Source organism: Taudactylus pleione, unplaced genomic scaffold (assembly GCF_031769625.1).
Source record: "Taudactylus pleione unplaced genomic scaffold, aTauple2 ptg000054l, whole genome shotgun sequence".
NCBI lineage: Eukaryota > Metazoa > Chordata > Amphibia > Anura > Myobatrachidae > Taudactylus > Taudactylus pleione.
This window is the reverse complement of record NW_028284456.1, coordinates 6,955,990-6,969,367: the sequence shown is the minus strand read 5'-3', so window position 1 is coordinate 6,969,367 and position 13,378 is coordinate 6,955,990. Positions and strand designations below refer to the sequence as shown.

The 13,378-nt window shown below is 45.9% G+C and overlaps 1 protein-coding gene across 2 annotated transcripts in view; it reads left to right on the top strand.

Annotated features, from left to right (window-relative positions):
* The window catches only part of PDE1C (phosphodiesterase 1C), a 648,265-nt gene that overhangs the window by 620,009 nt on the left and 14,878 nt on the right, over positions 1–13,378 (top strand). The gene's annotated exons all lie outside the window — the stretch shown is intronic.

Sequence of the window (13,378 nt, the reverse complement as noted above, 5' to 3'; positions counted from 1 at the left end):
CACAAATGCCGGATGATGATCATGGTTGCCAGCAACAGAGAACCGCTTATGACTGGCTGTTTGTAAATGCTCTGCTGATACTGATTGGTGCCTTCTTTGTTGCTTGGGCATAAATTATGCTTTTGTGTTTAGGCTCTTTTTTTTTTTTTACAGGTAATATGGGAAGTTGTTTCTGCTGTATTAGAGAGGTTTTTGTAGGTAAATTGATGACTAAGGCAGGGCCGAAACTAGGATATCTGTCACCCGGTGCAAGGCAGCAATTTTGCTCCTCCTCCCTTCCTGTACCTGGATTTTGTCCTTGCTCCTCCATAAGGCAGTGCACTACTCAGACATCCCTGGTATAGTGACTTACATTATTCCACACATCATAATGCCCATTACACATTATGCCACACACTGCAATGCCTATTACCAAAGTGCCACTTACATATTTGCCCAACACCATTTTATGCCCTACAGTAATGCTTCTAATTACTTTAAAATTACCTGCTCGTTGCCAGGGGGTTTATGCTCGTTGCCAGGGGTTACATGCTCGTTGCCATGGGGTTTCATGCTTGTTGCCAGGGGGTTTCATGCTTATTGTCAGGGTATTTATGCTTGTTACCAGGGGTTACATGCTTGTTGCCATGGGGTTTCATGCTCGTTGCCAGGAGTTACATGCTCGTTGCCATGGGGTTTATGCTCGTTGCCATGGGGTTTATGCTAGTTGCCATGGGGTTTATGCTCGTTGCCAGGGGTTTCATGCTTGTTGTCAGGGGATTTCATGCTTGTTACCAGGGGTTCCATGCTCGTTGCCAGGAGTTACATGCTCGTTGCCATGGGGTTTATGCTCGTTTCCAGGGGGGTTTGAAGGGAGAAGATGCAGCTCTCGGCATCCTCTCCCTGCAGCGCCAGCGTTCCCGGCACTTCCGGGAACGCTGTGTGCATTGCGCTCTGCTAACAGACACTAGAGGTCCAGTAGGACCTCTAGCATCTGTCTCTTCTTTGGCGGCGGCCATTTTTGGATGGCCGTTTTCAGCAGAGTCCATGCGGACGGCTAGTCCGCATGGAATCTGCTGAAAACGGCCATCCAAAAATGGCCACCGCCAAGGAGGAGACGGAAATATACTAATGGCTGCCATAGCTCAGTCAGTATAAAGATGCCCACTTCTGCTTTCTCATATCTGTCCAGCCTCCCCACTCCTGCATATACATCGGCACCATCGATGGACATCGGCCATCACGCAGCATTTACACCAGCTTTGACCAGCCGCAGAAACTCGTCGCACGCAGCGAGTACTCAAGCTGCGTATGCAATCGCAGTGGCTAATTCATGCACGCCCATGAAATGGCGTTCAAACGAACAGACACGCCTGGGTTTTTCTAACCACTCCCCGTCGCCACCCCCAAACGCTCACAGCCTATCACTCACTCTGCAATGAATTCCCCTGTTCATCTGTAATCACAGTGTGATTTCAGAGCAAGCGCAGTGCGGTGCATACCTATGCGCAGTTGCTATCGATCGATCTGCATACGTAATTGCAATTGTGTACGCTGCTTAATCAGGCCCTAAAATCAAATGCTTAAATTGCACATAAACTAAATGGTTTACAACATGGGTGAAAGTGGGTCTTAAATGCCTATGACGTGTACTGTACCTGGAGTAAACCAAACTCATATACTACTGTACTGTTGCTGACCAGAACTCATCTCGAGCAGCGCATACTGTATGGGTGGATATATACTTTTTTAAAAAGAACAAAAAGTATGCTAATTCTTTGGTTCGGTATGTATTAGGTCCTTACTACTCATTATCCCTTCAAAGTCTTATTGGCTTGCTGCGCGGCTTGCTGGCTGAAGACACAGCTGTCCCTGTCGGCTATCACGTGTGACAGCAATAGCCAATAAGAATCAGGCTTATTCTTACTGGTTTGCTGTGCAGTGAAGCAGCAGCTTCCAGTATCTGCTGCATTACTGTGACTAGGTGAGAGAGACGGAGACACCAGCGCACCGAGGGTCTGATTCAGAGCCGCTCGCTCTGAATCAGGGCCGGGCTTGTTTTTCTTTGGAGCGGCCTCTTGGCCGCTCTCATAACTGTGGGTGACCATGATCAGCCATGATGATGGTCGCGATGGTCAAGACCATTGCGACCATCGGGCTTGCGACGAGACCCTTGTTGTAGGGTCTCGTTCATTGCAAGCCCCAGAGAGCTTTCGGCTCTAACAGAGCCGGAAGCTCTCCACTGACATCACTTGTGATGCCAGTGGGGCCGCCCCCAAACTGCAGGCGTTCTCATGGGAACGCCTCCGTTTGGGCAGCCACCCCCCCGGCCCACCCCCCAAACGGAGCGAGCTGTCACTCAACATCGACAGCTCGCCTCCTTTGGTGCGAAACCCGGAGCGACGGAGTGCCCGTCACTAGCCGGGTCTCAAGCATGGCACGACGGAGCCGGCTCCGTCGTGCGCATGCGCTGTGGGCCACCATCGAACTGGTTGCGCTTGCGACCGGGTCTGAATCAGGCCCCGAGTTCCAGAGGGTAATTGCATGTACAGTATGTGTACAAGTGTCCTTGGCTCCCAGCCTCCTTCCTGACCCACATTGCTGTTCACGGTGGTGTGTGCCCGCTGCCACACCTCTCTTGATGCCATTTTGCCTCTTAGGGGCATATCCAATTGGCCTGGAGGTTTTGACCGCAAAAAATCACGTGGACCGCAAACCCAATTTTGGATTACCTTGGGTATGCACGCTCCTGATACCCGTGGTATCCAATGAAAAGCTTTGAAAACCTTGCAGTGCGTTAAAAAAGAAAAGAAAAAAAAAAAGTACTCCTCTGCTTCGGAGGTCTGCTGCTATCTGTGCCCGGCTGCTGCATCCTCCAATGGCTGGACTGGCTCATGCACTCCCCTGCAGAAGAATGAAGCCGGCCAGAGAAGGTATGTGTAGAGTATGCAGGGAGGGCGGTGCAGGGTAGCAGGGTAATATAGTGTGCGGGGAGGGTGGTGAAGGGGTAGTACATACCTGTCCTGTGTCTGGCCAGTCCCTGAGTCCCTGGAAGCTGTCTGAGACGCTTGAGAGGAGAACCGGAGGAGGAGGCAGCGCTGCGGAAGGTGAGTAATTAATGACTAATTAAGCTAATTGGTAACTTCTGGGGTCCCAGAGCATTTCCCGATAATTTTTCCTAAAAATATTTATGCTAGGAAAAATTGGTCGTGCTCTGGAAGTGTTAAAAAAAAAATACCTCACAGCGCTCAAAAACTGAAAAACCCTGCACCTAATTGAATAGGAAATATCCGACACCTGCAGAAAAAACCCTGCACCTAATTGAATAGCAAAAATCCGGCACCTGCAGGAAAAACCCAGCAGTTGCAGGTTTATCGCTATTCTCCCACCTAATTGAATACCCCCTTAGTGCCCATAATGCAATTTTAGAGGACATTTGTACTGGTTGGTCAGTGTGCATCCATTCCCTTTCTGCACTGGCTGGGTGGTCAGCACCCATTCACTGTCTGCCCTAGCTGGGTGGCTGGCACCCATTACCTGGCTTGGTGCCTGGCACCTATTCCCTGCATACCGTCAAACCATTCCAAATCGCCAGAGCCGTAACAGGGCACAATTGCTCCCTGTGTCTGCTCTGCCCACTGAGCGCACAGTGCATGACGTCATTACGTTGCATAGAGCAGCTGTGACTGGCAGCTCTGGTAAGTGCAGCGCTGGGTGCTCGATCGGCCGACAGGATGCTCCATGGGTGCTGCAGCAGCAATCCTGGCTACAGGGTGTCGTTAACTTCCAGGCACCCTGCTAGCCAATAGCAAGGTTTATTGGGCGGAGATGGTGCCACACACAGAGTGTGGCGGCACCGGTCGCCCATAGTAAGTTACGTCCCTGCCCCTTACCCCATTTACTTGCTGCGAGTCCAAGTCCCTTTTTTATGCGCACCATGCCCACTTTTTTAGGAGCAAGCAAATGTCCCTAATTAGTAGATCGCAAACCATTTTTGGCTTTTAGACTAGATCACCAAGTCCAAAAGTCTGGCTACCCCTGGCCTAGACCATAACCATTTTATCAGTAGATTTTAAACAGTAGAGCTTTGAGGGTTTACCTACTGGAACATCTTCTTACAACCCGCAGTTTTAATAATGAAAGTGTTTTGAGATATGGCAACAAGCTGACAACACTTAGCTAATGCATTTTATAGCTTGGAAAGTCTACATGTATATAATTAATATGATATCTTCTATTTTTGGATAGTCTTTATATATTATACATTTCCTTATTCATGATAATGTTTAACCTCTTCAGCCTCTATGACCAGAACAATTTTCACATTTTCTCTGTAAGTCACATTCTGCACAAATAACTTTTTATTTTTAAATCTATCAAAGTAATATTATGGCGTTTTGGTACAATTTTGGAATTATTTTATTTGGATATTAGAAAGAAAAATTAGCAAATAAAAAACTGAGTCTTGGCCCCTTTTAATGCTTTTAGCGTAAAGCCACAAATATATCGGTAGATTTATTGTACAATATGTTTCTAGCAATATCTTATTATATATAAGAAAGGGCAAGTATCCCGGCCCACCGCCACACCCGGGGGCTATGATGTGATTCGCTCAAATCGCATCATCGTAGCCCAGCCCTCTGCTTAACAACGCTGTACATATCTATTGTAGAGCAGGGGGCGGGGCCGTGATGCCACACCCCCGTATCGGCCACCATTTCCACCACCACGCCCCCTGCAGCCAGAAAGTCGGCAAACCTGTCTTATATGTGTTCTTTATGCACAGATTACTGTACTTTGATTGGGTGTTATTTGATATAAAAATGGTGTGCGCTTTTATTTTTACTTTTAACATCTAAGGTAATGTTAAAGCAAGTTAACACATGCTATAAAGATAGGGGCAGAGGTTTCCGATGAAGGTAGATAACAGGGCAATTTAATGGCTGGAAATCACTTGTTATGGCTCAAGGTTATACAGGGACCAGCAAATGTCAGCTACAGAATGGCTTATTTTCAGGCATAACTACTGTGTATTGCCAAGTTGTGCACAAAGGTATCTCACAGCAAGCATACCTCCCAACATGTAGGGCCAGCAACTGAAAACTTGGGGCCCATTAGACTGTGTCTGGGGCCTCCCTTCGTCAACCACTTACCAATTCCCCCATCCCTTCACCAATATATTAGTTTCCTTCACCAATATATGTTGCCAGGCCTTTGGCAAAATACTGAGGCACAATGAGGAAGCAGATTTTGGGATGTTGCAAAATATAGCAAACCAATTAGAAAACAGTTGGAAGGAGTCTTGCTGTTTAACTGATCTCAGAGTAAAGCTTTGATATAGTTTTTATGCTCAATTATCAAACATTAGCTCCCTGAACCCACCAGTATATGCCTTGTCTTTTTGTGAACTTGACCTTGTACCTGCATCTACTCCTCTTTGTCATTTTTATCTTACCCTGTGGCGCCATTAGTGAATGAGTCTAATAAAAATGTATCATCATAATGACAGTAACATTGCTAAGACTTGGAGCTGGTACCTGTTACTCAAAGTTAATCGGCTCCAGCGTCCACTCAAGTTCTTCTCCCTCTGCTGCTCCTCTTTGTGCTGCCGTTAAATGAGACAGACATCGCCTCATTATGTCACCGCATCACATTCCCGGCATGCCACAGGAGGGGGAGGCAGGCTGGGCAACTGACTGTTGCGCCAGCGCCACCCACAATATTTATTGAACTGGGTAGCACACATGCCACACAGTCGGGTGAGCATTCTGCGTGTGACTCCTCTCAGGGGAGGTGTTACTGGAATGTCAGGCAGTCAGCAAGAACTGTGTGCAGCAGGGCTCCGAAAGAGGCAGAACTCGTTCCCCCTCCAAATTAAACTAATGGAACGCAGTTCCTCCCCAAACTGGCCCACTTTAATCCTGGCGTGATGATGTCCCCATCATCATAATCATCTCCATCAGCATGGAAAATTACACTAGACTTATGGAACAGTTTTATTAAAATATGTCCTATAACTATTGTATGAAACAAACAAGCAAGCAAAAAAAAAAAAGGCTGACCAAGTGTGTAAATTAACAAACACTTGCCACAATTATTCTTTACCATATTTTTTGCATTAATTGTGACAGTAGACTTCATTGAGAAAAGAGACATACAATGCAACTTCTACAAAAATACATTATGCCACTATTTTGTAATTATAGAAAACTATATATCAACTAGCATTGATTCAAATATTTGTGTTTATTTTTTCTTTTGCACTTCTATTTGTTTTGTGTTTGCCATATTTTTCGGACTGTTTAATAGGCCAGAGTAGTAATATGTTTGCATTATAAAGCTTTCAGTAAATTTTACATCCTGTGTACACATCAAAGCGATGTAATGAACGACGGAACGATCAATCTTTCCTTCCTTCTTTACACTGCATGGCGCCGCATGCGATATCGTCAGGTTTGATAAGCAGCACATCCCCACCTCCCCTGAGATCCCCGGCTTGGCCTGGCCGGCTTGGGGTGAGAAATCTTTGGCCATGGAGACCTGGTAATGGCTGTAGCATTACACCCCGGTCGATTTGAGTCCGGTGCTGGTTTTAAATATAGGGGGGACCCCTATGCAATCCCCCCCCCTATATTTAAAACCAGCACTGGCCCTGCAGCCAGGTGCTGGTTCCTAAATTACGGTGGAACCCTACTCGTTTTTTTCCCCGTAAAATTTGGAACCAGGACTGGCTGACCAGTCAGGGCTGGTTATGCTTTTGGGGGAGGGACCCTACATCATTTTTAATAAAAATTGACCCTTCTTTTACAGGTCTAACACACAAACGGCCTTCACATATCGCACTGATATGTGCGGGCTGCTAGCTGGGGAGAGATTTGCAGAGAGACAACACTGCAATCTCGGGTGAGTAATCTCATCTAAACTTGCAACTTGGGGGAGATATCTCGATCTGCATCACAATTGGAAAATTCACTTTCAGCTAAACTCACTTCTTAGTAAATTTGCGATATGAAAAACTGGAAAATCACCCGAGATTTGGCGATGCAAATTGAGATATTAAAAAAAATAAAACTCGACCAAACTCGAATCTTTGTAAATATTATACCTAGTACACAGTCACATATATACTATAACATTTCTTGTTATCCCAGAATTAGGGACATTTATTTTAAACATGCTTTCAATCAGCATCTACACCATACTTGCTAACTCTCCCTGATTGTCAGTGAGACTCCCTGAAATAGTAGTAATCTCCCTGTCTCCCTGAAGAGTTTCGCAATCACCCCAATTTTACCTTACCCTCATTATGTAGCTGTTATATAAAAATAAACAGAGATATATACATTCAAATGTGATCATTAGTATAATTTCCCTGCATTGGCACAATGATCCTTATGGCTACATGCATGTTCTGAAAAGTATCAGTGTGTTTTCATCAACAAGTAGATCTTACTAACTTCTTTGGGGCCCATTTACATGTGGATGTAAATCAATTTTATGACACGCTTCTCAGATGTAGCAGTACACGCCCACTTTACCACCACACCCATAGGTGCTGCTTTCACAGTCTCCCTGAAATGCTTTTTCAAAAGTAGGCAAGTACTGTTCTGAACTGTATCCAATTAACATTTCATAAAAATGATGCTTGGAGGTAAAGGTGAGGAGAAAATAAGATGGCTTGGAGATATATGTAGTTCTCGGTAACAGACAGATTACTGTTCTCCATTGTCTGGCCTATTAGGGGTCTATTCATTATCACTTAATTTCTACAAAAGCAGGTGAAAATGAACAGGTATTGGGCCATTCATCATCCAGGTAACGCAGGAGATATCACAGATATCTCGTGCTTACCCTTCTCTCCCGATGTGGCCCGCTGTGACCTAAATTGATCAAACTCCGAAAATACAAAATTTGACTGCATTCGTCATCCTTTACTCCCGCACACAGCTCACACCGGGTTGCGAAGAGGGATCCTTTCGGATTATTCCGCCCCTGTCCAGCTCCTTCCCCCTGGATGTCGGGGTTTTGTGCACCTGCGAGTCAGACTGGGCGTCTCTGATCCGAATGGAGCAGAGAAAACATTCGGGAACACAGCTGATTTTCGGATCAGCTATCTCCGCGTCATTGCTCTGGCGATCGCCGCTAGTTAGAATGTTAATTATCGGGTCCCCCAGGACCACGATAATTACCATAATGAAGATACTCCTTAGTCTGTTTTTCATCCTAACAACTAGAGAATACTATACAGAAATGTTATGACATGATGCATTGCTGTATTTATTGCATTAGAATGTGCACCTCTTTGTCAGTAGTTAGAGGGTTCTATTTATCAAGTGGTTATAACCCCTTTCAATGGCTTTTTTGAAGTAAAAAGAGACTACCATTGCTTCATGTTATTTATAAACAGGGCAGACTTGACTACTTGCCCGTTTCGGCCAGGAGGTTCCCGAAAATCAGGTGGCACTTCCGGCTGCCCGGAAAAGCAGGCAAGTCTCCTGGCCGGCCACCTACCCCCTGACCCCCCCACACACACACACGCAGCGGGAAGACGACGTGATTTGCACTGAATCGCATCATCGTGTCCCTGTCCCCTGCTTCACAATGCCTTTAATCTCAGCACTGTGTATCGGGACGGGGTCAAGATCGCGTGGTCCCGCTCCCGCTCCACCCCCTTATGTCCCCCCCCCGCTATGTTGGCCTGGCTGCTCCCTCCTGGAGCAGCCTCAGTGTCAACAACGCCGGCTCCAGATCTACTATCACCCTGTGCAAGAGTGTTATGAGCGCCCCCTTCCCCATTGCTTGACACCAGATGTAGATATATAACGCATGTCGTCAGGATCATGATGTAACCAGGCCACTTTCACCAAGAAGTACAGTACTGCCAGGAGCATCCAAAGGGAAATACTGACTGCAGGGTGCCATTCCATATGCCTTGCTCGCCAGATGCAGGGGCTGTTGGGCAGCAACAGTGCCGTCCACAGAGCCCTGCACTCTGTGCGACGGCACCACTTGCATGACCCTAGTTACGGCATTGTGTATATATACACATATATTACATATATATTCCCACCACTTAGCACCAGTTATAAAAGTAGATCAACAGTGTCAAATTGGATCAGGTTTACCACATGTGTACCACCTATGTAACAGACATATATTTGCATGCATCCACTGTTAGGAAGCCACCCGGAGCCCATTTCTACATATGTGTCCTCATACACTATTGCCGCAATTGCGCAAACAGCCCTTCGCAGTGCCCCAGGTCCCGTGCAGCTCAGCTTGCAGCGAGCGTCTTTTTCACTTAAATGTGCATCTTAGTCACAAAGTGATGTGACAAAACCTCTTCCTGAGTCTGCACTGATTAATTTCATATGTGACACTTTTATATCTGTGTGTGACTGAGTCTGAGGGGTATATGTAACAGCCTGCGGACTGCAGGCATTGGCGAATCCCGTGTGAGACTGGCTGTTGTTTTAAAGTAGCCGTCATTTAAAAGGCAAAACCTGTTGATTTTGCATTTTAAATGGTGGCTACTTTAAAACATCAGCCAGTCCCACACGGGAATCGCCTATGGTTATGCCTTTGAAGGCTGCTATTTTGAAACATCATGTAGTCTTGCACATGACTCCTAGATGCCTACAATCTGCAGGCTATTACAAATCCTGCCGAATCTGTACACAAAGTGCTACAATGCTGTAGGCGCATTTTTTTGTTACACCAAGCTTTGTATCAGTGGTCGAAGTGGGGCGGTATACGGCGGTATGACATACCGCCACTTCCCGGCCCCACTTAATTTTAGATGTAGAAAAGAATGCACCAGCGCTGGGATCCAGTATGGGATCCCAGCGCTGGAACAGCAGCGGCAATGTGTTAAGATGTGTCCCGCAGGGGACACATCTCAATCGGGGCAGTGGAGGCGCTGACATGTAGCCGGGACAAAGTACCTGGTCCAGGCTGCACTGTAAGCACCACGTACTGGACGGCTGCCAGCCAATCACGAGGCTCACAGCTGCCAGCCAATTGCAGGGCTCGCAGCCGCCAGCCAATGAGAAGCTGCCAAATGGCAGCTTCTCATTGGCTCGCAGCGGAGCCAGATAAACTGGAGGGAAGACCCGAGGATCCCGGTGGCTCCACTCCAGCAGCGCAGGTAAGAGAGAATTAGAGAGAGGGGAGGGTGTGAGAGAGGGAATAGAGAGAGGGGCAGACAGAGGCAGGCTAGCTATTGTAGGGGGTGAAAGAGAGAGGGAATCAGTAAGGGCAGGGTGTGAGAGAGGGGAGCAGGCAGGGAGAAGTGTGTGTGTGGGGGGGGGGTTAGAAGTACAATGGAGTGATATGGAAGCAGGGGCCCATAGGGGGGGGGAGATTCAATCTCCATACCCCCACCTCTAAATTACCACTTCGAGCACTGCTTTGTATACATAATCAGACTCACAGATATACAAGTGTCGCATATCAAATTAATCAGGGCCATCTCATGAAAAGGTTTTGAAGACTCGGTTTGTGACTAAGACACACATTTGAGCGAAAAAGACGCTACACTGCTCACCGCAACTTACTTGCACCAGGGCTAGGTATATGAGGACACATCTGTAGATTTGATGCTTACTCAGTTGAATAAATATAATTTAATAGCTACTGAACATTACATATTTGCAATGTGAGCTGCAGTCGGAGTCAGTTTACCAAAATATCTCTACAGAGCTTGGCCATTGATGGATCTAAACTAGAATCCTCAGTCGTCAGTCACTGGCCAGAGCTCTATATGTGTGTCAGAACCCCTGTGTGAGCGCTCCTCAATTAATCAACTGGAGAGAAAGAACACTAGAGCACCAGTTCCATGTTCTAAGATTCTCTGACTATATATGTCATACAGTTTTATAAGATTTCTACAAACATAATGATCTCACAGTATAACGTGATTATTCAAAGTATAAACACTCATTAATTCTAGACAGCTCATTATTGAGTGCTTGTTTATCATACAATAATACCTTGTTATTTCTTATCTGTGGTCTAAGGAGTAAAAGAACATTCTAAAGAGTATAGCATTCTTAATTGGCAAAATGCAATTTTCTCTGGTACATTCCAATCTCATGAGTATATGAAGCTACTAAAATCTGTCTCTAACTATTTCAAAGTATATAAACTTATGAATAACTTTTAAAGGCATACACCATCTTGTTACAAAATGGAGTCTCATGTGGGCAGCTTAAGATCAACTTTCTCAGCCATGTTACTTAATACCAGTGCTATTTTTCTGCAGGAACTCAGTTCCTGAACCTCTCATTAACTATGATGGGCCGCAATGTATTTTTCATAAGATAAGTTTTAATTCAAAGGCTCTTTTGAGTGCCTTCTTTTCTAAATACTATATATATGTATAAATAATAGATATATAAGTATATATAATGAAATATATAATTGTTTTTCTATAGCTCCACCCCCAGTAGCTCCTCCCATAACGCCTGAACCTATTTTTCTAGGAAATAACCCTGCTTAATACCATATTCAGATGGCATTAGTGGAGAGTCTTCTAAGCCCTCCCCACAGCCTCCATGATCCTCTTGTCTCAGCCATCACATTTTGCATACACAGTGTCCTACTCAGCAGTAAAGTGATAGCAATAGTGATTGCTTTAATGACAACCTCTTTGTTTTCTCGGCAAGGGTTTTTTGCTCAATTACCCCAAAAAACATTCTTTATCTTTGCAATATGGAATGATACTTTTCTAGGTCACACTGCCACCAATGATAAATAGACCTTTAAGGGCTCTATTCAACATGTTAATTATCAGGGTCCGAATGGAACCCAATCATTAAAGTTCTTACTCGAGAATCAGCTGTCTCCACGAGTTTTTTCACTGCTCCTTTTCGGAGCAGTGAACCTTTTCACTTCTCCTTTCAGAGCAGCGAAACTAGTGCGCATGCCTACAGGTCAAGCATGAGCACAGGAGCCCCATCATCAGACAGAAGGGACAGGACAGGGGCGAAGGGATCCGAAAGGATCCATTTTTGTGACCTGGGACTTCCCCATAGGGAAGGAGCAGGCAACGGGAGCACTCGCCATCAGGAGATATCACTGATATCTCCTTGCTAAGTCCCCCTGCGTTAATTTTCACACTTCCCATACATTAGTATGGGGACGTGGAAATTATGGTATTCATCAAATTCCGAAAATTATGTATTTTCGGAATTTGATGGTGTTACTATTTGCCACTGTGAGGGGGCAAATAACAGGTAAAATTTACCTGTGTCAGCGTGGGCAGTTCCACCGGCGTCTTCCTCCGTCGCTCTGGTCCCTCCTCAGGCTCTGGTGGCTGCTCTGAGACGTGTTCTCCCAGCAGAACACAATAGAGTTTAGAACAAGAATTTTTTTTTTTCTAAACTGTACAGTGTGCTGCTGGGAGAACAGCCACCGGAGCCGGAGGTGCTGCAGAAGCCAGGTAAGTGCGGGGACGGGGGGAGGTGAGCAGAGGGAGGCACAAAATTACCGTAGCTCTAGGTAGTGCTGCACATGCGCTGTTTTACAGATGTAACAGCGCATGCGCAGCACGGATTACAGCTGCAGTAAGTTAGTGTAGACAGGGAAAACTATTTACCGAAAAGCTGTCATCACAAAAATGACAGCTTTTCTAAATAGATAGTTATGGAAAGGAGGAATGATGAATTTCTCCGGTAATTAGGTAGAACTCCATGCGAGTTCTACACCTAATTACCTCCAGAGCATTTTTAGGTTTGATGAATAGGCACCAGAGACACATCAGCATTACACTGAATGTCGGAGGACACCGGTGGGAGTCTTCACTGGTCACAGTCCACATATACCAAAAATAAATAATTTAGGTAAACCACTCCTCTTATTCTAAGACAATCTAAATTATAATATACTCACTAACTGACTGTGGGCAAGGGCAGGAGAAGGTGTGTGGAGAATGGCTGTGGGCACTGGGACAAGTGGGCGTGGTTTTGCATGTGGGGGCGGGACCACGCACTTGAACCCAGGTTTTAGTGTCTCCAGGGGGGTCCAGGAGGTGCGGGCTGCCCCAGGGACCAGTGTGCTTGTAGTGCTGGCTCCCTCACTGTGACAGGTGTCGAGTGCTGCACGTAATTCTACAGTGCAGCACCCGGCTCCTGTCACAAGAGGGGGAGTCTGCACCTTGGTGTCACCCCTCGGCGGGTGACACCCGGGTGCGTCCCGCACCCCCCTTCTTGGCTATCATTAAAGTTCTCATATATAAGGCGATTGTTGGGGTATTTGGTCTAACTTGGTCCATTCAATAACATTTTCAAATGTATTTACGGTTTATAATCTCTTTGTTGTGGTTAATGGAGGGCTTTCCGAGCTTGTTGTAACAGACCTCATGCCTGCTATGATCCACCTGTCCACCCAATAAGGCAAA